This window comes from Sciurus vulgaris (assembly GCF_902686455.1).
Source record: "Sciurus vulgaris genome assembly, chromosome: X".
Classification (NCBI taxonomy): domain Eukaryota; kingdom Metazoa; phylum Chordata; class Mammalia; order Rodentia; family Sciuridae; genus Sciurus; species Sciurus vulgaris.
This window is the reverse complement of record NC_136471.1, coordinates 22,320,368-22,348,078: the sequence shown is the minus strand read 5'-3', so window position 1 is coordinate 22,348,078 and position 27,711 is coordinate 22,320,368. Positions and strand designations below refer to the sequence as shown.

The window sequence follows — 27,711 nt, the reverse complement described above, 5'->3', positions numbered from 1 at the left end:
AACTGTTTCCATTGTATTTTATTTTATTTAACACTGTCTTTTGTTTCATTCCAGAATGCCTCTAGAAAGTGTAGGGTGAGCAGACAAAAAGATCTTTCTATGGGGCTCATAAATATATACAATTTGATTCATCTCACATCAGCATTGACAGCATTCTGTTGGCACAGTTACATGTGATACCATGAAAGAAATGCCATTTCATCCAGCTGGAGTGATTTACTTGCCAGTCCATTCTCCTGGAACCGAGACTCTGGGAAGATTCTACAGTCATGAGTCCTGAGGCTTCTTAGGGGCATCTAGTTGACTCTACCTGTGGGGCAGAGGAGTGGAAAGTGGCCTAAAGGGGAAAAATGGATGGAGGGATCCATAGGGGTCTAGATGGAGACTGGGGCTCCTCACTCAGACGACACTGCCAGCCCTGGTCAGTAACAGACACTGAAGGGGAACTTAGAAAATTTCAAAAAAGGTGTTTCTTATGATCAGAACAAAGATAGGACCTATTCTGGATTTGGGCACCTGCCCTACTGACATTGCTGCCTAGCTAGTGGTCAGCACTGTAGGGTGGGCTTGTAAAATATTGAGATAATTGAGGTAAATCTTCCAAAGCATGGGACCTCCCAGAGGTATGGGCCCATTGTGGGGCCTCACTTGCCTAGGACTAAGGGCAGTATTGATTTCATTGTTTAATTCTTGTTCCTATATAAAAATGTCATTTCTTTGAGAGAAGGGAGTAATTCTACTTCTTTGTTTTCCCATCTCCCACTCTTGTCCTCACTATAGAACCTTGCAAATCTATGGCAAACAAAGCATTGCAGAAGCAGTTCTGGTAATGCAGCAGCAGCTGCAGTAACAGTGGCAGGTTCTGCTCTCAAAGATTTTACCATGCTCACAACACAAGTCAGAGAGGAAATGCCTGTAAGGATGTCCTCAAGGTGGCCCTGGAGACCCTGGAGGATCCTTAAGATACTGGACGATGTGAACCAAAATAGCAGGAAGAACTGTGGTTCCCACAGAAGCAGAACTTCAAGTCTAACAAGCCTAGTAAGAGGGGTCCTATGTCTGGGAAGATGGATGAGTGGGTGGCACATGGGCATTCCCTATTGCAGTCAGTCCAAACAAGCTAAAGCATCTCTCATCCTTATATGTCTGACATCCTGAGAGGTCAAGACTGTAGAAAGGTTTAGGAAGAAGCAATGTATCTCCCAAGAGAAATTTTAATTTTCACGAGAACATTTACTTTTAGCCCTCATATGTCATTTCACCCAACATGCTTACATGTGTACACCACACACACACACACACACACACACACACACACACACACACACACTTCCACTTTCTCCTGTACCTCTCATATCTCTACTCCCCTCCAAAGAGTAGTTATGTTACATTGAGGAAAATTTACTAATATTTATGTGATTCCATTCCTTTTTAGTAAAAGTGGGGATAAATAATGACATTTAGCTCAAAGGATGAAAGGACAGTATAGATAAGACCTTGGCAAGACAGTTCTGATGGGTGAGTTTGCTTCCTTCCATTCAAAATGTGCAAAATGTTATAAATTCACTGCTTTAGACTCTCATTCTCACATTTCACAAACATTTGTGATAGGCCGCTGTTATGGTATGGATATGAAGTATCGTCCAAAGGTTCATGCATTGAAAGCTTGATCCCTGAAGTAACAATGTTCAGAGGTAGGGCTTTTGAGAAGTGATTGTATCTTCAGGGCTCTGACATCATCATTGGATTATCCCACTGAGGGATTAATAAACTGATGGCATCATGGAGAACTGGTAGAAACTACATGCAGGTAGGGCATGGTTGGAGGAAGCAGGTCACTGGTGGCATGTCCTCAGAAACTATATCTTGTCTCTCTGACCCCTTCCTCCCTCTACCCTGCTTTCTAGCTGCCATCAACTGAACAACTGTCCTCCACTACACACTTTCACCATGCTATTCTGTCTCACCACAGGTCCAAAACAATGGAGCCAGTCAACCATGAACTGAAAGCTCTGAAACTGTGAGCCCAAATAAACCTTTCCTCCCTGAAATTGTTTATGTCAAGTGATTTATCACAGGGACTAAAGTTGACTAACACAGACTTCTATATGCCAAGCTCTATACTAGGGGTAGGGGAGGGTGTGTAGGTTTTCATTTGGTCTTGGAGAACATAAGGCCCTTGATACCCTATCTTGCTGTGCTACAGAATGCACTGGTTCAGAATGCCATTCACATTGTTGGAAAATCTGATTCCTTGTGCAGAAGATTTTGGAGAAATTGTTAACATTATCTTACCCATTTACAAACTGTTAATTTTCATTGGGAAAAGATCATATTAGATTGTGCCAACTAAACAATTCCATCTATTTTCCTCTTCCTTCTGAAATGTTAATCTTCCTTTTATTGTTCTGCTTGCCTCTTCATTGTTATTCATATAGTTCTGTCACTCACAACACTACCCTACCACAGATTACAGAAACATCACTTCATTAAGTTCTGCCACTTCGACCGAGAAATACCTATCTCTATGTACTGTCTACTAATAAATGGAGAAAAACAAAAACAAAAAAAACCCCAAATATATAGGATAAATATAACTCCTGCTTGATGTACTCACCACTCTGCTGTTGGTTATGATTACATTAATATTTTATAAATTCATTTAAAAGCAAATGTATTCATGACATATGGCTAAAGCCAGAGTAGATAAACTCCCTTTCTTCCTTTTGTTCTGTATGCCAAGAATTCCATAGGCTACACTGCCCAGGGTTTGCTAGAGGGCAGGCTGTACATGACATTTCAAAGGCTTCTATTACATGGATTGCTTCTTTTGTTTGTCTTTAACTATTAAGTACCAAAGTGGATGTGAATTTCCAATGCCAATCAAATAAAAAATATTCGAAATCATGGGCCATTAAAAAATAGTTTTAGTTGTAGATGGATACAATACCTTTATTTTATTTATTTATTTTTTACATGGTGATGAGGATGGAAACCAGTGTCTCTCAATGCTAGGCAAGCGCTCTACCACTGAGTTACAACCCAGCTCATCATGGGCCTTATATAAGTATTTCAGAATCTAAAGAATCAGAGTTCAACTTAAAACACATTGAGTATATATAACACAAGAGAGATTTTCTCCCTTTTCTTGGACCCAGGCCTGGCATGAGGACTACTGTCAACAAATAGGTACTATTGACACTTATATTAGGATTTAAACTTCTCAAGGAGATTGGAAAGTGTATAAAAGAGTTGTGCAAAACACCAAAGAATTCCTCCAAAGTCCTTTTCACAATAAATACTCTGTTCTGTTTTGCTTTTATTATATCTTCTTTTGACATTCTTTCTCACTTCCTTCTTGACTTTGGACCTGGCCATTGCTAGAGAAACCATGAGGTATTGGTTTGTATTCATATATTTCAGATTCATATATTTCCCAAAGTTCCAGACTATTGGAAATGCTGCAAATACTGTGTATTAGTTTGGTCATCTATCTCTTTAGAGTTGCAATTTTACCTTGTGATGTTAAGTAAAGTTTCAGTGCAGTCTCAAGCCTTCCTGCTACCTAGCAACTCATGCTTATTTAACCTGGCAATATTATCCTCCATTTTCTGTACATATCTAAGTCAGTGAGTTGCAGTGGAGAAAAATGTCATTTCTAAGGTGCTATTCATGTATGCAATATTTTGATGCCAGGACCTTGTGTGAGTTATTGGGTTTGAAGAAATGAATAAGACAAAATTCTTGACTCCAGTTTGGAAACATTCAAGCAAACAGTTAAAGTTTTTTCTCAGCAAAGGAAACACTGATGTGAAAAGAGAGCCTACAGAGTGGGAGAAAATCTTCTCCACACACACTTCAGAAAGAGTACTAATCTCCAAAATTTATAAAGAACATAAAAAACTTTATACCCAAAATACAAAGAACCCAATCAATAAATGGGCTAAGGAACTGAGCAGACACTTCACAGATGATCAACAAATATATGAAAAAGTGCTCATCATCTCTAGTAATTAGAGAAATGCAAATTAAAACTACCCTAAGATTTCATCTAACTCTAATTAGAATGGCGATTATCAAGAACATAAACAATAATAAATGTCCGTGTGGATGTGGGGAAAAAGGCACACTCATACTTTGCTGATTGATGCAGCCACTCTGGAAAGCAGTATGGAGATTCCTCAGAAAGCCTGGAATGGAACTACCATTTGATCCAGCTATCCCATTCCTTGGACTATAACCTAAGGACTTAAAATCAGCATACTAGAGTGATGCAGCCACATCAATGTTCATAGCTGCTCAATTCACAATAGCCAGATTGTGGAACCAACCTAGATGCCCTCAATTGATGAATGGATAAAGAAACTATGGTATATATACACAATGGAATATTACTCAGCCATAAAGAAGAATAAATTATGGCATTTGGTGGCAAATGGATGAAGTTAGAAAATATCATGCTAAGTGAAATAGGCCAAGCCCAAAGAACCAAAGGCTGAATGTTTTCTCTGGTAAGTGGATGATGATACATAATGAGGGTGGGTGAGGGGGAGAGAAGAATGAAGGAACTTTGAATGGTGCAAAGTAACATGGGGCAGGAAGGGATGGGGAAAGGAAAGATAGTAGACTGAAATGGACGTTATTACCCTATGTACTTGTATGATTACAAGATTTGTGTGAATCTACATTGTGTACAACCATAGAAATGAAAAGTTGCACCCCATTTGTGTACAATAAAGAGAGAATAAAAAAAATTCTTTATCATCAATTATTATCACCATGATAAGTACTAAATGCTTACAATGTGCTAGGTACTCTGATAATAATTTTATATAATCTAATTCCATTTGACCTGTGACTAGGTACTGCTATTACCCTTCATATTGTAGACAGGGAGAAAAGGGCCTTAGGGAGTTTAGTTAATTGATCAAGTTAACACAGTCAGTAAGAGAACTAGGATTCAAATCCAGCTTGGTCTAACTCTAATGCTCTTATCCACTAATGATGTTTCTCAATGTAGTATGACAGCTGTTTTAAGGAATTATTTAATTGCAGGTATCAAGCAAAGCAGGTATATTGAAAAACATGGCATGCAAACAACAAATACTTCTATATTTTTTTTCCTATTGTGGTGGATCACAATTCTTTGATGATCTTCCCATCAAAAGATGAGGTCTATGTTCCCCCAGTCGCTTTTCTTTTCTTTTTCTATTTAATAATTTATTTTTTTTTAGAGATATAGGACAGTACAGTATATTTTGACATATGGAGTATAACTTACTCTAATTATGATTGCATTCTTGTGGTTGTACATGATGAGGAGTTTCACTGGTGGTATATTCATTATGAGCATAGGAAAGTTCAGTCTGATTCATTCCATTGTCTTTCGTATTCCCATCCTTCTCCCTCCCCTTCATTCACCTTTATCAAATCTACTGAACTTCAAGCCTCCCATGACCTTGTTGTGTGTTAGCAACCACATATCAGAGCAAACCTCTGACCTTTGTTTTATTGAAATTGGCTTATTACACTTAGCATGATGGTCTCCAGATCCATCCATTTACCAGTAAAAGCCATAAGGTCATTCTTTCTTATGGCTGAGCAATATTACATTGTGTACATAGACCACATCTTTTTTATTCATTCATCTGCTGAAGGGTACCTAGGTGGATTTTATTGCTTAGCTATTGTGTTAACCTGCTATACACATTGATATGGCTAAAACTGGGTCAAATGGTGGCTGCTTATATTCTTGATTGTTGCCATTCTGCCTGGAGTGAGAAGAAACTGCAGCGCAGTTCTAATTTGCATCTCTCTAAGTGCTAAAGATGTTGAACATTTTTTCATATATTTGTTGACCATTCATATTTCTTCTTCTGTGAAGTTCCTGTTCAGTTCCTTTGCCCATTTATTGATTTGGTTATTTGTAGGGTTTTATTGGTGTTATGTTTTTTGAATTCTTTATATATTCTGGAGATTAATGCTCTATCTGAGGTGCAGGTGGCAAAGATTTTCTCCCATTCTATAGGTTCTCTTCATGTTATTGATTCCTTTGATGTGAAGATGTTCAGTTTGATGCCATCCCATTTATTGATTCTTGATTTTGCTTCTTGTGCATTAGGAATCTTGTTGAGGAAGTCAGTTCCTAAGCTGACAAGATGGAGATATTTTCTTCGACTAGGCACAGGGTCTCTGGTCTAATGCCTAGGTCCTTGATCCACTTTGAGTTGACTTTTGAACAGGGTGAGAGATAGGGGTTCAATTTCATCTACTACATGTGGATTTTCAGTGTTCCCGGCACCATTTGTTGAAAAGGCTATCTTTTTTCCAATGTCTGTTTATGGTGCCTTTGTCTAGTAGGAGATAATTGTATTTATGAGGGTTTGTCTCTGTGTCTTTTATTCTGTTCCACTGGTCTTCTTGCCTATTTTGGTACCAATACCATGCTGTTTTTGTTACTATAGCTCTGTGGTATAATTTATGTTCTGGTATTGTGATGCCTCCTGCTTCTCTTTTCTCACTAAGGATTCATTTGGATATGCTGGGCCTCTTGTTTTCTCAAATGAATTTCATGACTGATTTTTCTATTTCTATGAAGAACATCATTAGAATTTTAATAAGAATTGCAATAATCCGAGATTTTGGTAGTATGGCCATTTTGACAATATTAATTCTACCTATCCAAGAACATGGGATATTTTTCCGTCTTCTAAGGTCTTCTTCAATATTTTTCTTTAGTGTTCTGTAGTTTTCATTGTACAGGTCTTTCATCTCTTTTGTAAGATTAATTTCCAAGTATTTCATTTTGTTTGAGAATACTGTGAATGGGATAGATTTCCTGATTTCACTTTCAGCTAATTCATCATTGGCTTTAGGAACATAATGATTTATGGGTGTTAATTTTATATCCTGCTACTTGGCTGAATTTGTTCATTACTTCCAGAAGTTTTTGGTGGAAATTTTTCTTCTAAATATAGAATCATGTCATTGGCAAATAGTGATGGTTTGAGTTCTTCGTTTCCTATTCATATTTCTTAATTTCTTTCTTTTGTCTAATTGCTCCAGCTACTTTCAAGAATGATGTTGAATAAAAGTGGTGAGATCACTTGAAGATGGCAGCCTAGAGGGTGGCTGCATTTCATGTTGCTCCAGGACTCAGGATTCAAAAGAGGAGATATTGAGACGCTTGGGACCAACTCAAAGCAGCCGGGTGACTCTCACCCCCTGGGGAGGCATCCCGGATGGGACGGGGGTCCCGGAACGCAGGAAACTTTGTGAAGTAGAACTGCCGGCGAGACGCCCCTCCCCCCACTGCAGCAGTGACTCGGACAACTGGGAGCGCCGTTAAGGAGGCCGCTCGGCACAGCGCCGGGACTCGGAGCAACCACTGGGGCTCCGGCGGCTGCCCAGGGGAGGAGTGGCGAGGAGAGCTGTGTGGACTCAGGACACCGGGGCCTGCCCTGAGGAGGAGGAGGAGGAGCGTGGCCACTTGGATTCGGGGTGACTGCACCAGAGCTACAGGCGGTTGCCAGAGGAGAAGCCGAGCGGCGAGCTGTTTGGACTCAGAACGACACTTCTGAACCCCGGGGCCTGCCCTGAGGACGAGAAGGAGGAAGAGGAGCCCAGCCGCTTGGATTCGGGTGACTACACCAGAGCTACAGGCGGTTGCCAGAGAAGGGGCTGCGTGGCGAGCTGTTTGGACTCTGACCACTTCTGAACCCCGGGGCCTGCCCGGAGGAGTAGGAGGAGGAGGAGGAGGAGCGCGGCGGGTCCTTTGGACTCGCAGTAACTGCATTAGCGCTCCAGGCGGCTGCTCAGAGGAGAAGGCGAGGTGTGAGTTGTTTGGTCTTAAAGTGACAGCTCCTGAACACAGGGGGGCTGCCTGGAGGAGAAGCGTGGTGGGACGCTTGGTCTTGAGTGGCCGCACCAGAGCTCCGGGCGGTTGCCCAGAGGACCCGTGCAGCGGGTCACGTGGATTCAAAGCCACTCAGAGGGACTGCTCCTGAACACCCGGGGGGTTATCTGGAGAAGGAGGAGGAACGGGGAGGGTCACTTCGACTCAGAGCGATTGATTGCCCAGGGCTACGGGTGGTTGGTGGGAGGAGGAGGCACACAGTGAGTTTCTTGGACTCCTAGTGACCCCACCGGAATACTGGGCAGCTGTCTGGAGGAAGAGGCCTGTGGCGGGTCTCTGGGACTCAGAGCGATTGTTCGGGGCCACAGGTGGCTGCTCAGAGGAGGGGCCACGCAGCCAGGCGATTAGGTGCAGAGCAGGGTCCCAGGATCTAGGAAGCTTCTGGGTGGAAGAGCCGCACAGAGACAGGCTTAGGGCGGAGCGAAGGTTCCAGGCCTGTGGGCAAATTCTTTGAGGAGGGGCAGCCTAAGGAGATTCATCTGCGAAGGATGAGGCTCCCAGGCCCAGGAGGTAGGGCCGGGCCCCTGGGAACTTTGCAGAGGAAGGCAGCCCAGCCCAGGCGGTAGCTGTAAATTGAGGGGAACCTCTAGGAGGGAACTGACCAGCAAGACCTCCCCACCGGGTGAGTCTTCCCTGCTGGGTGAGGTTTCCCCACAAGGTCGGTAAAACCAGAGACTCAGGCCCAAACAGGCCTTGCCGCAGCCCGCAGCCTAGGTCCCCTTTGGATGACCATTGGTTAACAAGTGGAGGCACCTCTGCCCACTAGCAGGGATTATACCCCACCTGAAGGCCACCACTCCTAGAGAGGCAGCTTCCTTGTGGAGCACCGCATTATCAACTTCCTCCATGACTTCAGCCTACTGAAGGCTAAGGGGGGATATATAGAGAAACCTTCAGGGACATTGTAAGTCAATAGAGGAAATCTGCAATATCTCAGCGATCCACTGATACCTGAACAATATGAGAAAACAAGGAAAGAAAATGCTGCAAACAAATCTAGATGTTACATCAATAAAACCCAATGACAGCATGGCAGAAGAAATGACAGAAAAGGAGTTCAGAATGTACATAATTAAAATGATCAGAGAAGCAAACGATGAGATGAAAGAGCAAATGCAAGCATTGAATGATCGCACCAATCGACAGTTAAAAGAGCAAATACAGGAAGCAAAAGATCATTTCAATAAAGAGTTAGAGATATTGAAAAAAAACCAAACAGAAATCCTTGACATGAAGGAAACAATAAACCAAATTAAGAACTCCATAGAAAGCATATCCAATAGGATAGAACACCTGGAAGACAGAACCTCAGACATTGAAGACAAAATATTTAACCTTGAAAACAAAGTTGAACAAACAGAGAAGATGGTAAGAAATCATGAACAGAATCTACAAGAACTATGGGATATCATGAAAAGGCCAAATTTAAGAATTATTGGGATTGAGGAAGGCCTAGAGAAACAAGCCAAAGGAATGAACAATTTATTCCATGAAATGATATCAGAAAATTTCCCAAATCTGAAGAATGAAATGGAAAATCAAGTTCAAGAGGCTTATAGGACTCCAAATACACAAAATTACAACAGACCCACACCAAGGCACATTATAATGAAAATACCTAACATACAAAATAAAGACAGAATTTTAAAGGCTGTGAGAGAAAAGAACCAAATTACATTCAGGGGGAAACCAATACGCATATCAGCAGATTTCTCAATCCAGACCCTAAAAGCTAGAAAGGCCTGGAACAACATTTTTCAAGCCCTGAAAGAAAATGGATGCCAACCAAGAATCTTATACCCAGCAAAACTTACCTTCAAATTTGACGATGAAATAAAATCCTTCCATGATAAACAAAAGCTAAAAGAATTTACAAAAAGAAAGCCAGCATTACAGAACATTCTCAACAAAATATTCCATGAGGAAGAGATGAAAAACAAAGAAGCAAATCAGCAAAGGGAGGAATTATCCTAAAGGAATTGTCAAATAAAGGAGGAAACAAGTTGTGTCAAACAAATAAATAAACAAAATTTTAAAAATGAACCAAATGACTGGGAAACCAAATCATTTCTCTATAATAACCCTGAATGTTAATGGCCTGAATTCATCAATCAAAAGACATAGACTGGCAGACTGGATTAAAAAGAAAGATCCAACAATATGTTGCCTGCAAGAGACTCACCTCATAGAAAAAGATACCCATAGACTAAAGGTGAAAGGATGGGGAAAAACATACCATGCACATGGACTCAGCAAAAAAGCTGGAGTATCCATCCTCATTTCCGATAATGTGGACTTCACCCAAAGTTAGTCAGAAGGGATAAAGAAGGTCATTTCATACTGCTTAAGGGAAGCATAAATCAGCAAGATATAACAATCATAAACATGTATGCCCCAAACAGTGGCTCATCTATGTATGTCAAACAAATCCTTCTCAATTTCAGAAACCAAATAGACCACAACACAATAATACTAGGTGATTTTAACACGCCTCTCTCACCACTGGACAGATCTTCCAGATAAAAATTGAACAAAGAAACCATAGATCTCAATAACACAATCAATAATTTAGACTTAACGGACATTTATAGAATATACCATCCAACCAAGAGTGAATATACTTTCTTCTCAGCAGCACATGGATCCTTCTCTAAAATAGACCAAATATTATGCCACAAAGCTAATGTTAGCAAATACAAGAAGATAGAGACACTAGCATGTATTCTATCAGATCATAATGGATTGAAGTTAGAAATAAATGAAAGAGAAAAACACAGAAAATATTCCAACATCTGGAGATTAAACAATATGCTATTATATGATGAATGGATAACAGAAGATATTAGGAAGGAAATTAAAAAATTCTTAGAGGTAAATGAGAACAAAGAAACATCATATCAAAATCTCTGGGACACTATGAAAGCAGTACTTAGAGGGAAATTTATTTCATGGAGCGCATTTAATAAAAGAAGTAAAACTCAACAAATAAACAACCTAACACTACAGCTCAAAGCCCTAGAAAAAGAAGAACAGAACAGCACCAAAAGTAGTAGAAGACAGGAAATAGTTAAACTCAGAGCTGAAATCAACGAAATTGAAACAAAAGTAACAATACAAAAAATTGAGAAAATAAATAGTTGGTTCTTCGAAAAAATAAAGAAAATTGATAAACCTTTAGCCACACTAACAAAGAGAAGACGAGAGAAAACCCAAATCACTAAAATTCGGAATGAACAAGGAAATATCACAACAGACAGGATTGAAATACAAAACATAATTAGAAGCTATTTTGAAAATCTATACTCCAACAAAATAGAAAATTTCGAAGACATCAACAGGTTTCTAGAGACATATGAATTGCCTAAACTGAACGAGGAGGACATAAACAATTTAAATAGACCAATTTCAAGTACTGAAATAGAAGAAGTCATCAAAAGCCTACCAACAAAGAAAAGTCCGGGACCAGATGGGTTCTCAGCCGAGTTCTACAAAACCTTTAAAGAAGAGCTCATTCCAATACTTCTCAAAGTATTCCATAAAATAGAAGAGGAGGGAACCCTCCCAAACTCATTCTATGAAGCCAATATCACACTGATACCTAAACCAGACAGAGACTCATCAAGGAAAGAAAATTTCAGACCAATATCCTTAATGAACATCGACGCAAAAATTCTCAACAAAATTTTAGCAAATCGCATACAAAAACATATTAAAAAGATAGTGCACCATGATCAAGTGGGTTTCATCCCAGGGATGCAAGGTTGGTTCAACATCAGGAAATCAATAAACGTAATTCACCATATTAATAGACTTAAAGTCAAGAATCACATGATTATTTCAATAGATGCAGAAAAAGCATTTGATAAAATACAGCACCCCTTCATGGTCAAAACACTAGAAAAAATAGGGATAGTGGGAACATTCTTTAACATTGTAAAGGCCATTTATGCTAAGCCCATGGCTAATATCATTCTAAATGGTGAAAAACTGAAAGCATTCCCCCTAAAAACTGGAACAAGGCAGGGATGCCCTCTTTCACCACTTCTATTCAACATCGTTCTTGAGACTCTGGCCAGAGCAATTAGACAAACCAAAGAAATTAAAGGGATACGAATTGGAAAAGAAGAACTCAAACTATCCCTGTTCGCTGATGACATGATTATATATTTAGAGGAACCTGGAAATTCCACCAGAAAACTCTTAGAACTCATAAGTGATTTCAGTAAAGTAGCAGGTTACAAGATCAATGCCCATAAATCCAACGCATTTTTATACAGAAGTGATGAATGTTCAGAAAGAGAAATTAGGAAAACTACCCCATTCACAATAGCCTCGAAAAAAATAAAATACTTGGGAATCAATCTCACAAAAGAGGTGAAAGACCTCTACAATGAGAACTATACAACACTAAAGAAAGAAATTAAAGAACACCTTAGAAGATGGAAAGATCTTCCATGTTCTTGGATAGGAAGAATTAATATTGTCAAAATGGCCATACTACCTAAAGTGCTATACAAATTCAATGCAATTCCAATTAAAATCCCAATGATGTACCTTACAGAAATAGAGCAAGCAATTATGAAATTCATCTGGAAGAATAAGAAACCCAGAATAGCTAAAGCAATCCTTAGCAGGAAGAGTGAAAGAGGGGGTATTGCAATACCAGATCTTCAACTCTACTACAAAGCAATAGTAACAAAAACGGCATGGTATTGGTACCAAAATAGAAAGGTAGATCAATGGTACAGAATAGAGGACACGGACACAAACCCAAATAAATACAATTTTCTCATACTAGACAAAGGTGCCAAAAATATGCAATGGAGAAAAGATAGCCTCTTCAACAAATGGTGCTGGGAGAATTGGAAATCCATATGTAACAGAATGAAACTAAACCCATATCTCTCACCATGCATGAAACTAAACTCAAAATGGATTAAGGACCTCGGAATCAGACCAGAGACCCTGCAGATTATAGAAGAAAAAGTAGGTCCAAATCTTCACCTTGTTGGTCTAGGACCAGACTTTCTTAACAGGACTCCCATAGCACAAGAAATAAAAGCTAGAATCAACCACTGGGATAGATTCAAACTAAAAAGCTTTCTCTCAGCAAAGGAAACTATCAGCAATGCGAAGAAAGAGCCTACAGAGTGGGAGAATATCTTTGCCAATCATACTTCAGATAGAGCACTAATCTCCAGAATCTATAAAGAACTCAAAAAACTCTACTCCAAGAATTCAAATAATCCAGTTAACAAATGGGCTAAGGAAATGAATAGACACTTCACAGAAGAAGATCTATAAGCAATCAACAAACATATGGAAAAATGTTCAACATCTCTAGTAATAAGAGAAATGCAAATCAAAACCACCCTAAGATTCCACCTCACCCCAATTAGAATGGCGATTATCAAGAGTACGAGCAACAACAGGTGTTGGCGAGGATGTGGGGAGAAAGGTACACTCATACACTGCTGGTGTGGCTGCAAATTAGTGCAGCCACTCTGGAAAGCTGTGTGGAGATTCCTTAGAAAACTTGGAATGGACCCTCCATTTGACCCAGCTATCCCACTCCTTGGCCTATACCCAAAGGACTTAAAATCTGCATACTACAGAGATACAGCCACATCAATGTTCATAGCTGCTCAATTCACAATAGCCAGACTGTGGAACCAACCTAGATGCCCTTCAATTGATGAGTGGATAAAGAAACTGTGGTATATATATACAATGGAATATTACTCAGCCATAAAGAATGATAAAATTATGGCATTTGCAGGCAAATGGATGAAATTGGAGAATATCATGCTAAGTGAGATAAGCCAATCTCAAAATGCCAAAGGACGAATGATATCACTAATAAGTGGAGGATGACACATAATGGGGGGGAGGGAAGGGTTAGTGTTAGGGTTAGAGTTAGGGTTAGGGAGGGGGGCAAGTATGGAGGAAGGAACTACTGTATAGAGGGTAAAGAGGGGTGGGAGGGGTGGGGGGAAGGGAAAAAATAACAGAATGAATCAAACAACATTACTCTATGTAAATTTATGATTACACAAATGGTATGCCTTTACACCATGTACATACAGAGAAACAACATGTATCCCATTTGTTTACAATAAAAAAAAAAAAAAGATCACTTAAAAAAAAAAAAAAATAAAAGTGGTGAAACAGGGCATCTTTGTCTTGTTCCAGTTCTCAGAGGGAATGCATTGATTTTCCTTCATTTAGAATGATGTTGGCCTTGGGTTTTAGCATATGTGGCTTTCAAAATGTTAAGGTATGTTCCTGCTCTCTCTATTTATTCTAGTGTTTTGAACATAGGGCTGTTGTATTTTATCAAATATTTTTGCATTTATTGAGATAATTATGATTCTTGTCTTTAAGTCTACTGATGTAGTGAATGACATTTACTGATTTCCATATGTTGAACCAACTTTGCATCTCTGGGCTGAACCCCACTTGATCATGGCACACTATCTTTTTAATATGTTTTTGTATGAGTTGTCAGTATTTTATTAAGAATTTTTGCATCTATGTTCATTAGGGATATTGATCTGAAGTTTCCTTTCCCTGATGTGTCTCTGTCTGGTTTTGGTATCAGGCTGATAACTAGCTTCACAGAATGAGTTTGAAAGGGTTCCCTCATTTTCTATTTCATGGAGTAATTTGAGGAGGATTGGTGTTACTTCTTTTCTGAAAGTCTGGTAGAACTCAGCAGAGAATATGCCCGGCCATGGGCTCTTATGTTGGGAGGATTTTGATGGCATCTTCAACTTCATTGCTTGAAACTGATCTGTTTAAATTTTCTATGTCCTCCTGACTCAATTTGGGTAGGTTGTATTTCTCTAGAAATTTGTCAATTTGTTCAAGATTTTCTATATTATTGGAATATAAATTTTCAAAATAGTTTCTGATTGCCATCTGTATTTCAGGAGGGTCTGTGGTGATATTTCCTTTTTCATCATGGATTTTAGTAATTTGCATTCATCCCCCCTTTTAGCTTGGCTAAGAGTTTATTAATTTAATTTATTTTTGAATGAACCAACATTTTGTTTAGTTGATATTTTGCAAATTTTTTGGTTTAAATTTCATTGATTTTGGCTCTGATTTTAATTATTTCCTGTCTTCTACTGCATTGATTTGTTCTTTTTCTAAGGCCTTGAGATGAAATGTTGGGTTATTTATTTGGTGACTTTCTATTCTTTTAATGAGTGAGCTTAATGCACAAAAACTTTCCTCCTAGCACTGTCTTCATGTGTCCCAGATATTTTGATATGTTGTATCACTATTCTCATTTACCTCTATGTATTTTTTTTATTTCAACCCTGATTTCTTCTGTTATCCATTGATCATTCAATAGCATATTATTCAGTCTCTAGGTATTAGAGTAGTTTCTACTTTTTTGTTTTATCATTGATTTCTACTTTCACTCCATTATGGGCTGATAGAATGCAAAGTATTATCTCTAATTTTTATATTTGCTGAGTTGCTTTGTTCTCTACGATATGATGTATTTTAGAAAATGATCCATGTTCTGCTGAGAAGAAAGTTATTCAGTCATTAATGGATGAAATATTCTATATATGTCTGGGAAGTCTAAATTATTAATTATATATTTTAGTGCTATAGATTCTTATTTAGTTTTTGTTTGGAAGATCTATCCAATTGTGAGAGAGGTGTGTTGCAGTCACCCAATATTGTTGTGTTGTGGTGTATTTGATTTTTGAAATTGAGAAGGGTCTGTTTGATGTATACAGATGCTCCATTGTTTGGGGCATAGATATTTATGATTGTTATATCTTGTTGACGCATAATTCCCTTAAGTTGTACGAAATGACTTTCTTAGTCCCTTCTGATTAACTTTGGCTTGAATTCCACTTCATTTGATATGAGGATAGAAACCCCTGCTTGTTTATGAGATCCATGTGAATAAGTTTTTTTCCCATCTTTTATCTTCAGTCTGTGAATGTCTTTGCCTATGAGATGAGTCTCTTGGACACCATATGGTTGGGTCTTATTTTTTAATCTAATCTGCCAGCCTATGTCTTTCGATTGATGAGCTTAGGTGACTAATATTCAATGTTATTATTGAGAAATAATTTTTATTTCCTGTTGTTTTGACTTATTTCTGGTTTTTAATTTCGATTAGTTTCTCCTTTGATTTACTATCCTTCTAGTATAGTTCCTCCCTTTGCTAGTTTTCACTTTCAGTTTTTCTTTATTCTTCATGAAATATTTTATCTTTCTTTTATATTTTTCTGTTTTCTTCTCTGTTTTTTTTTTTTTTTTTGAATGGGGATTGAACCCAGGGTTTTGCCACTGAGTTACATCCCAACCCATTCATGAAACATCTTAATAAATATGTTTTGTAGTACAGGTTTTCTAATTATGAATTCTTTTAACTTTTATGTATCATAGAAGGTTTTAACTTCATCATCAATTCTTAAGCCTAATTTTGCTGGATTAGTATTTTTTTTTTCTTTTTGTAGTGCTGGGGATCGAACCCAGGGCCCTGTGCTTTCAAGGCAAGCCCTATACCAACTGAGCTATATCCCCAGCCCTTGGGTATATTATTCTTGACTGGTATCCATTTTCTTTCAGAACTTGGTACATATTATTCCAAGACCTCCTAGCTTTGAGTCTGGTTTGAGAAATCAGCTGAGATCCAGATTGGTTTCCCTCTAAATGTGATGTGTTATTTTTTTCTTATAGCCTTTGAAATTCTAAACTCATTCTGTATGTTAGGCATTTTTAAAATAATGTGCCTTGTGTGGGTCTATTGTAATTTTGTATACTTGGAGTCCTGTAAGTCTCCTGTATTTGATTTTCCATTTCATTTTTAAGGTTTTTGGAAATTTTCTGACATTATTTCATTGAAAAGATTGTACATTCCTTTGGTTTGTATCTCTAAGCATTCATCTCTTCTGATAAATCTTCAGTCTGATCTTTTCATGTTATTCCATATTTCTTGGATGTTCTGTTCATGGTCTCTTAACTTCTTTTCTCCATGGTCAACTTTATTTTCATGATTATATATTTTATCTTCTTTGCCTGAAACTTGCTCTTCCAAGTGTTGTAGTTTGCTGGTGATACTTTACATTAAAATTTTAACTTGATTTGTTGATTCCTTAATTTTGAGGATTTCCAATTGATTTTTTTCACAATCTCTCTTTATTGAAGTGATCTTTCATTTCCTGTATTTTCTCTTATTTCCCTCCTTACATCATAGTTTACCTTCATAGATCAGTTTAATTATGAACTTTCTAAATTCCTTCTCTGACATTCTTCCACTTTGGTGTAGACAGATTGCTATTGAAGTATTTTGGTTTGTTTGTGGTGGCTTGTTCCCTTGCTTTTTCATATTGTTTTGTGTCTACCCATCTAATAGTATGGACCTGAGGCAGTAGAATTTTTACCCTGTGGACTTATAGTGTCCCTGAAGGATTCCAGTACCTCATAGTTTAGGGGAGACAAATAATAACAATTACCAATGCAAACAATATGCAGCATTAAACCACGTATTTCATGCTATGATATCTACATGTTAATTGTCACAATAAAAATAAATAATGTGATCAGGTAATGACCCCAGTAAAAACAGTAAGTTTGCAAAGGAGGTTACAATTTTGAATGATGAACACGGAGAGAACAGAAGAGAGGTGGGATGTGATGATTATGAGGAAGAGAGAAAATAAAAGTAAAAAATTAAAGTAAAAGGAAAAGAAAGAACAGTGTAGCTTGGCTGTTAGAAGAAGAGAGAGAAAGAGAATCAAGGGGAACAGATAAGTGACAGAAAAAATGTGTATAAAACAAAAATAAAAAAAAAGAATAGAAAACAAAACCAAAATACACTAATCAAACATCCTAGCAATGAAAAATAACTACCCTTAAGAAATGCTAGAAATGAGAAGAGACAAATCTTTATAAGTGTCCATGAACCATTCAGCTCACAATTAAACAGAGAAAAGAGAAAAATTGTTCTAATGGAGGAAGAAGGGACTGTATAGAGGGAAAAGAGGGGTGGGAGGGAAGGAAAAAAATTAACAGAATGAATCAAAAACTATTATCCTAGGTAAATGTATGATTACACAAATGGTATACCTCTACTTCATGTACAAACAGAGAAACAAGATGTATCCCATTTGTTTGCAATACAAATAAATTAAAAAATTAAAAAAAGCAAGTTCAAACCAAGAAAAAAAAAGAGAATTGTTTTGTTGGAGTTCAAGAGATTCTTGACTTCCCTTCTCAGCAGTGTTAGGTGGTTTTGATGGAGCTCTTGGAGGTTCTTCACTGAATGGTGATTGGTCCAAAGATTTTAAATCATCACACCTCCAGGGCACAACAGTGGCCAGTCCATGCTGGGGAACTGCACCCCAGCAATCTACCCTGGCTCCAATTGTGTGGTGGAGGACCCAATTTTTGTTCCCTCTATCACCTATGGATCCCACATTTCCTGGTCTCTTGGGTTCAGTCTCCAAACTCAATCACTCCTATACCCATGCTTTTTAATTCCCAGCCAGCTCTGTCTCTCCCAGCCAGTCCTGCAAGTGACTAGACTCAAGGAAGAGCAGGAAGCTGGGTGGGTGTCCATGACCAGTAATCCCCTTTGTAAACCCCTCTCAGCATCTGATTTTCTCCTGGTCACTTTGGCATTCTCTATGTCAGGAGGTGCAGGTTTGAAGGGCCTGTATTTTGGGCCAAGCTTGGGTTTGTCAGGTTTGCTCCCCCAGCTGGTGCCCCCCATGCCATGGCTACAAAATGGCTTCTTCTTCTGTCCATGCTAGCCAGAAGAGATGTTGCTTCTTTCCTTCTTGAGAATATTGTGCAACATGTCTTTCAGATAAGTCTGGCAATGCCCAGACATGCCACAGGTCCTCCAAAAATGTGGGTTCTTTAATTTCCTTTTCCCTCTGCTTCCCCACCCTGTGGTAGGGGAACCACTCTGGCTGATGCTGGCACAGTGGCCGTGGAGCTGGGGATTTCTTCCTTATTTTATTATATCCAACCTCTTGAGTCCCTGATATGCTATGAATGTCCAGTATTAATTCCCAGTGAAGGCCCTTTTTTTTCACCTACCTTTCTGTGAAGCTTCCTGCTTTCTCAGTTTCCTGCCACAGAAGAGCCATGAAAATGACTTCCTTGGTTCCACCATCTTCCTAGTTCCCTCCCCCAGTCACTTTGAATCTGGAAGGACTCTAGACCTGCTTTGACTAATAGAATATAGCAGAAAGGATGTTGTATCTTTTTTTCAGGTCCAAGCCTTAAGAGAGATGCAATTTCCATTATCTCTGGGAGTGTGTGCTAGGAAAGCTTTGAGTTGCCATATAATTCATCTGATTACCACGATGGACCAATCATGTGGAGAGGGCCTTAAAGTATGAAAGGGAGGGATTCAGCTGAACCCAGTCTTTCATCTGTCCTTAGTAAGGTGCCCTGCATATGAGTGGAATCTTGCAACAACCATATCAGCTTGCCACAATTGAAGTATCTCAGTAGATACCAAATGGAATAGAATAATTGCCCATTTCAGTTCTACCCAAATTCCTCATCCAGAAAATCTTAAAATATAATAAACAAGTTCAGTTTTAAGATAGCTTTTTATACAGCAATGGATGAGGAGAACATCCAGTATGACTAGGATGGGGTGTCACTGGTTAATATTTATTTATTTATTTATTTATTTGTGGTGCTGGGGATTGAACTCAGGGCCTGTCTCTTCCAGCTGAGCTATCTCCCCAGCCCGATATTTATTTTTAAAGAACAGAAATAGACACTAAGCACTCAAACTAGATTGAACATGATTTTTCTGAGATTATTGCAAAGGGTGTTTTGGGATCCTGTAGAGCCCCCAATACTACTGTCTTGAAAAACTGTCACTGTACTGTTGCTGTATGTAAGGACTAGTTGGAACAATGTCAAGTAACAGACACTATGGTAGATGTATTAAGACTATAGTTTTCTACAACACTCCAGAAACCTTAGAGGCTTCTCATCTTTGATGTCTGGCAAAGAGATTACATATGCCCATTTTATGGTTCAATCCTTGATATTTTCTGGCAGGCCAGTTCACACTGATTTTTGTCCTGTAAAATGCAAACTCCATTTTTATGGTAGGAAAAAGGGATGATATCCATAATATTAGCTAACCATTAATTGACTACTTATGCATTTCCAGTTTTTATATAAATCATCTACCTTAATCTCCATAACAATCCTAAGGGAGGGTCAAAATTATTATTCCCTATTTTACAGATGAGAAAATTGAAGCTCACAGACTTAAGATAATAAGGCCACATAGTATGTGGCTCTTAGTAACATATTCCTAAACATTAGTCTACATTGTTCCTCACAAAGTCCATGGGCTCAGAGGAAAACAAAAGATGTTCTTGGTCATATTAAGCTTAGTATTTACCTACTCATCTCTGTAGTGGGTCCATAAATATTCCTGTTTAGGAAACTACCTTAGAGATGCTTATTTATACATCCAGAATCTTCTATTTAAATGTTTAATACATATATTACCAGAGTGTAAGGTAAGTGTAAGGGGCCTCTTTTTAAAATCCAATGTCTCAAACTTGGGTCACATGAGAAGCTAGATTTGTGGCAATATATGAACTGGAGTTAGGCAAAGTTGGGATATAATACCAACTATTTTCAGAACCAAACCCTGGTTCTAGATGGCTGGAAGACCCTTGAAACCCTCAGAAAGTCTCTGCTTCCACTTAGCAAATTCTTCCCATCCAAGTCCCCCAGGCTCCATAAAGGAATATCGAATTTTTTAGGTGTTCCAGAGACATGTGAGCCCAAGGAAGTAGTTTGTACTCAGAAAAACCACTGAAATTCAACCATAGATTACTTCAAAATAAGTGTTCCAAATATGATCTAATTATATATGCACAATTAAGCTATTTTATAGAAAATTATGACTCCAATTCAGCTACACATTTCTAGGACATTATTGTTATTGCTATAGAGTTCTTATAAAATTCATTGGAAAATTAAGAATTATGCCTGGGTATTGAAAAATTTAACACATTACAGCCCTGATTGCCTACACAGATCCTTTTAGAGACTTTTGAGAAATCTAAATTAAAGTGAGAACTGATTACAGACAGTCTGGCCAAGCTGCAAAATGATTCTGGACTTATCACCAGCCCTCTTGGAAGCACATGTACCCACAGTTTTGCACAATTTCTCTTAATCTAACAACATCTCTCTGGCTTCCCCAGGAGATCATCTGAACACTCATTTCAGTCCATCTGGAAAGTTGAGGCAGGGCCTGGCTTACATACAATGGCAAACATTGGCCATGGCAAACAATGGGCTTGGGTGGGTTATGTGGCACAGTTTCAGTTTACAAAGTATCTTCCCAAGAGATAACTTTGATCTCCAAATTTCTACCAATGAAACTTCATTCTTATGGTTATGTTTAGATGTGAGGTGTCCCCCCAAAAAGCTCATGTGTGACAAAATATAAGAAAGTTTAGAGGTGAAATTATTGAGTTTTAAAAGCCTTAGCCTGATCAGTGCATTAATCCCCTGATAGGAATTAACTGGTTGGTAACTATAGGCACGTAGGTTATAGATGGAGGAGGTAGGTTGCTGAGGGCATGAGCTTTCAGGTTTATATTTCGTCATTGGTAAGTGAAGAAACCTTTGTCTCTGCTTCCTGGTGGCCATGTCCCACATTGCTTTCCTTCACCACACTATTCCACCATGACATTCTGCTCCCTGAGGGCCCAGACCAATGGAGCCAATTGTCTATGGACTGAGACCTCTGAAACTGTGAGTGCCAAATAAACTTTTCCTCCTCTAAAGTTATTCTTATCAGGTCTTTTAGTCACACGGGCAAAATAACTATGTAAAATACCTATAGTTCAAGGTTTTGCAAATATCTCATCCTTCTACTTTCCCCTATTCCTTCCTGCTCATTTACACTGTGTTCTTGCCTCATCAGAACATTTGATAGCTTTTGGATCATATCCCCAACTCTCATCCAGGTATATTGCAAACACCTTTTGCGGGGGGCACTAATTGAGGGTATTTCCCATTAAACATGTGATTCCTAGATTTCTGGATTTTAGAGGTGAATAAAATAAAAGTATGTGTATACATACATTTAAGATTGCTAACCTCTGAATTTGCTAAGAAAAGATATGTGGAAAAAATAACAGAGGAACTAACCAATGTACCATTCATGCAGTTCATTAAAGAACATTTTCAAACCCCAAATACAGGAAAATTATAATCTCAGAATAAAGGGCAGGCCTTTCAAATGCAAATTTAGCTTCATATTTTTAGTTTTGACATTTTGCACCAGACTAAGAAAAGTGATATTGACTAGTCCTGGGCTACTTATCAATGTTTGAACTTTAGAGATTGCTCAACTATTTCATTTAGTGTAAATGCCCATATATGAAACTCCATGTGAAAAATTTCTTTCAGAACTAGAATATCATACGCCTATGCAATTATCAAGGGCCATACAAAGTTTCTCTTCCCTCAAGGACTCACACATTTTCTCTTTATGGAAAATGTAAATTTTATAACATCAGTTTTCCCTATTTTTATTTTGGCTGCTTGGTCACAAGTGCAGCTCCACTTTAGAAACTGGGTGGGATACTATGACCTACACATCTGATTTTTAATTAACTTCCCTACCTGGTCTTCACCTTCTATTCTCATTTATATTTTCCTAGATGTTGATTTATTTTATTTATAGTTTTTTCTTACAGTACAATCTTTGTTTTAAGCCATCACAAAGTCTTTGTGAAATGAGGTGAGTTTAACTCAGTAGCTAACCATTGTTTCCATACTATCTACTCTCCCACACCTTTCCATCACTGATGCACTGTTTTCTCTGCCTAGACTATTCTTAGTTCCTTATCCCCACCACACTCCTATTTATCCCTGGACACTTAGTTCAAATGTTATTTCTTCTGTGAACCTCTCCCTAAGCACTACTATTTACTTAGCATGCCCATACCCCACCCTAGCTAAAATACTTTTATGCAAGTTTTTACTCTGAAACTTGATACATTATAGCATACTAGTATTTATTTTGTTGTCCCTTAACTCTGAGCTTGATGGCAAGGATTGAACCATACCCATTTTGGATTGCCCTAGACCTAGCTCATATATATATATGAGATATATATATATATATATATATATATATATATGTGGTACCAGGAATATATATATATATATACATATATATGTGTATATATATATATATATATGGTACCAGGAATATATATATATACACATACATATATATACATATATATGTATGTGTATATATATATATATATATATATATATATATATGGTACCAGGAATTGAACTCTTGGGCACATAACCCCTGAGCCACATCCCCAAGTCTTTTTATTTTTTATTTTGAGACAGGATCTCACTAAGTTGCTGAAGAAGCTGGCTTTGAACTTGCAGTCCTTCCTCAGCCTCCTGAGCCACTGGGATTACAGGTACATGCCACTATGCCTGGCAATATATTTTTTTGAATGAATGGATGCTTGGATGCAAGAACAAATGAACAAAACAATGGGAGGATTTTCAGCTGTTGTTAGTCAACAGGCAGCTCATACCTGAGGAAAGGTTTTTTTTTTTTTTTTTTAAGAGAAAATATGGATCAATATGAGGGTAGGAATCCTTGACTATTTTGTTTACTGCTTTCTCCCCAGGTTTCTCCAGTACCTTGCACACAGCAGGCCTCAGGAAATATTTCTTGTATGGATTAATGAATAATAGTTTCACTCAGACCTTTCCTAATAGTTTCCATGGGGAGTTTTTCTTTAATGTCTGTTCCTATCATTTAGTTAAAGACTATCAGGTAGTTAAAGACCATAAAATTCTTATCTTAAAGATCTTCCAAGCCTTGAGCTTCATGTACTCTTCTAAATGCTTTAAATAATATAAAATATTTCCACATGAAAACAGCTCCACAACATTTGTCTGCACAGACTGCTAATGAGTGTCCCAGTATCTATTTTTGTGTAATAGTCTGTTGTGGTTTGGATGTGAGGTGTCCTCCAAAAGCTCATTTGTGAGACAATACAAGAAGGTTCAGAGTGGAAATGATTGCATTGTGAGAGCCTTAATTCAATCAGTGAATTAATCACTGATGGGATTGATTGAGTGGTAACTGAAGGCAGGTGGGGTGTGGCTGGATGTGGTGGGGCATTGGGGGCATGGTTTTGGGGTATATATTTGTATCTGGCAAGCGGAGCTCTCTCTGCTTTCTGATCACCGTGTGGACTGCTTCAGTACACCACACTCTTCCATCATGTTGTTCAGCCTCACCTCATGCCCTAAGGAATGGAGCCAGCTGTCAATGGACTGAGACCTCTGAAGCCATGAATCCTCAAATAAACTTTTTCTGCTCTACTATTGTTCTGGTTGATTTTTTAGTCAGCAAAAATGTTGACAAAAACAGAAATCAGGAAGTGGAGTTCTTGCTGTGACAAACCTGACCATGTAGTTCAGAAGCTTTTGGAAGTTTTTGGAATTTGTTGGAGGAATTCTGAGATGTTTAGCAATGCAAGCTGGAAATGCTTTAGATTGTTGTAAGCGGAGCTTAATGGCCAATTCTGGTGGGAGCTCAGAAGAACAGAGTGCCAATAGAACCTCGAACACTGAAGACAGGGATCAAGAGGGTTTAGAGGAAAAGGAGGACCCTATTCGTAATTGGAATAAAGGTCATTCGTGTTATGTTCTGACTGAGAAGTTGTCCACATTTTGCCCATGTCCTGAGACTTTTGGTCGAGGCTGATTTTAAAAGTGATGGACTTCTTAATCTGGTGGAAGAAATTTCTAGACAGCACAGCATTCAGCATGGGTATAGCTGGTGGCTTTTAGCCAAGTTTATTGCGATATTCAGGACCAGAAAGCAGAGCAGAAAGATTTGAAAAACTTGGACTTGAAAGGTGGGAGTAAAACTGGGACTAAGTAAGTTGCAGTTTTAAAAGACATTATTGCCACTAAAGAAATGCTAAACACTTTGCCCAAACACAATAAGAAAGATGGCTTGAGGGCATCTCAGGAGATGGCAAGACCATGCCCATCTCAGGCTCAAGGGAGTAAAAGTAAAAATTCTCTTGAGAAGAGTTCAATGGGGTACCCTTCTTGCACAAGGGGGCCTAGGAAGTTTATTCAACATTCTCAGCCACCCAGGCACTCAGTGGCTGCTCCAGCCAGCATCCCTGGAGGCTTAGAAACTGCTCAAGATGGCAGCAGACCTTGTTGTCAACCACATAGTTCTGGTTCTGCAGGATTGCAGGATGCTGGAGTTAGGGGATCATGGAGGCTTCCACCAAGATTTCAAAGGAAGGCCTGGGAGGCCAGGCAAAGTACAGCAAGGTGAGTCCCTGCAGGCAGCCTCTGTGAGCAGCCCCTGAGAGGGCAAAGTGTGGAGATGTGAGGAGGAAGATGAAGCTGTAGTGGAGACCCCCAAGATTAAGAAATGCCAGTAACATGGGACATCATCCTATGAATGCTGCAAGAATCGAGCAAAGACAAACCAACAGAAAGGCCACTTGGGCTGCAACCAATAAGGTCACAGGGGTGGAGCTACTCAAGCCCTTTGGACAGAATATTACCATGCCATGTGCCAAAGATGCCAGAAATGGAGCTAGAGGACTTGATTACCCAGCTGGATTTCAGTCTTGCTTTGGTCCCATTCCTTCTTTCTCTGCTCCTGTTTCTGTGAATGGGAATGTTTACTGTGTACCATTATATATAAGATACTTGTAAATAACTTTTGATTTTTACAGGAACTCATGATGCAAGTTTGCTCTGAGTCTCAGAGGAGACTTTGGCCATGAAATTTTGAGCAATCCTTGGACTGTTCAGACAATGGGGACACCTTGGAGATGGACTAAATGTATTTTGCATTGTGAAATGGTCATGAACTTTTGGGGACCTGGGATGGAATGTTCTAGTTTGGATGTGAGATGTCCCCCAAAAGTCCATGTGTGAGACAATGCAAGAAGGTTTAGAGAAGAAATTATTGGGTTGTGAAAGCTTTAACCCAATCAGTGAATTAATCACCTGATGTGAGTAATTGAGTAGTAACTGAAGGCAGGTGAGCTGTGGCTGGATGAAGTGGGGCACTGGGGTATATATTTGTATCTGGCAAGTGGAGATCTCTCTCTCTCTGCATCCTGATCATCATGTGAACTGCTTCCCTATGCCATAATCTTCTGCCATATTGTTCAACCTGACCTGGAGCCCTGAGGAGTGGAGTCAGCTGTCAATGGACTGAGACCTCTGAAACTGTAAGCTCTCAAATAAACTTTTTCTTCTCTACAGTTGTTCTAGTTGGGTCTTTTAGTCACAGCAGCAAAAAACAACAACAACAAAAATGGACTAAAAACGCAGTCCCTGGGAGAAAGTACTAGGCCTCATCTTTTTTGGATGCTTAACACCTGGTTTCTACTATGTCAGTCACCTTCTGTTTATCCCCCATGACTCAGTTTATCTTGTGTAAGTATGGGAGTATTCATGGCATCTTGGGGGAATAACTGGATATCTTTGGGTGGGAACCCATTTCATGGGAAATACTGAAAGTATCATGACTGGTAGAATTCAAGCTTCCTTGGGGGAAATATTAATTTTATGTGGTATAAAGTTTTACATATTATTGCCTTTTGTACAGTGTTCACCAGGACAATGAATAGTACTCTTTCTTAGGACTCATCTAATTTGGCACTGAAAGTGTACTTTTTTTCAGAAAGATATTAAAGACAATATAAACCCAAGTAAGAAGGTTCCTCAAGGAACTTGAAGAACAATGGCCTTTCATGAGAAACATAACCTCATTCTTTTTCTCTGTTCTCATTAGAATTGGTCAGTTGGGTTCAATGAGACTTATCTTCTTAACAAAGTCAATGCCCACAGATGGGCAGGGTCTTGCTCTGGGAAAAAGGTCCATGAGTCCATATTTTCTACTATCTCTCAATAGAGTAGAATCATTATAGTGAAGACACCATAATGAAGGACGCTTCTCTTTTGAGACTTCACCAGCTCCACACTTGGCTGCTAAAGTTATTTTAATTGAGGGGGAAATAAAGGAAGCAGCAAGCAGTATCCAGCAAATATCCCTTTGTGGATTGATTTCCTCTGGGATGACTGGGGCTGAAAAATGCTCTTTAACCAGAAGGCCTGTCTCTTGGGTGCCTTTCTTCATGTGAAAACTATCATTAGTCTAATTTGACCAGTTTGGCAAAACAAACACTCTTGCAGGAAAGATAGCTGCAAGAAGGGATCACTGGATTTGTCATCATTGCAGATTAACTTTATTGGATAGCAGCCATACAAAACACCATGTTAGGTGAAAGGTAGCTCCGTGCCAACTCCAGAGGTAGCGTCTCTGCTCACCATTCAATGAGTATAATAAGTATGCCAGACGTTGCCTTAATGACAAGTGTGTGTCCAAGAGACTCAGCATTCATGACAGTATAGATTTGAGTTCTCTGGAAGAAGTCAAGAAAGCTTATAGTATCATTTGTTTTTCATCAGTGCCAAAGTCTTTTCTATTGTCACAGACAGGACAGATGAGACAGGAAAAAAAAAAAACAGTCTGCTGGCTCAGTAGGAAACTTTCCTTGTGGCAGAAAAGTAGCTGAATTACTAAGCCATCAATAGGTGACTTCAGGGAACATCTCCATGAGGGTCATTTGCTGCCTTTACCATTTTAAGGAATCTCAGGGGTTGAGAAGAGGATGAGGGAGGTAAAAATATTATAAAAATGGCAGGCACCGTCTCCCCTAGACCTT

The 27,711-nt window shown here is 38.8% G+C and overlaps 1 protein-coding gene across 1 annotated transcript in view; it reads right to left on the bottom strand.

The window, feature by feature from the left end:
• Window positions 1–27,711, bottom strand: part of ENOX2 (ecto-NOX disulfide-thiol exchanger 2) — a 341,467-nt gene that overhangs the window by 81,595 nt on the left and 232,161 nt on the right.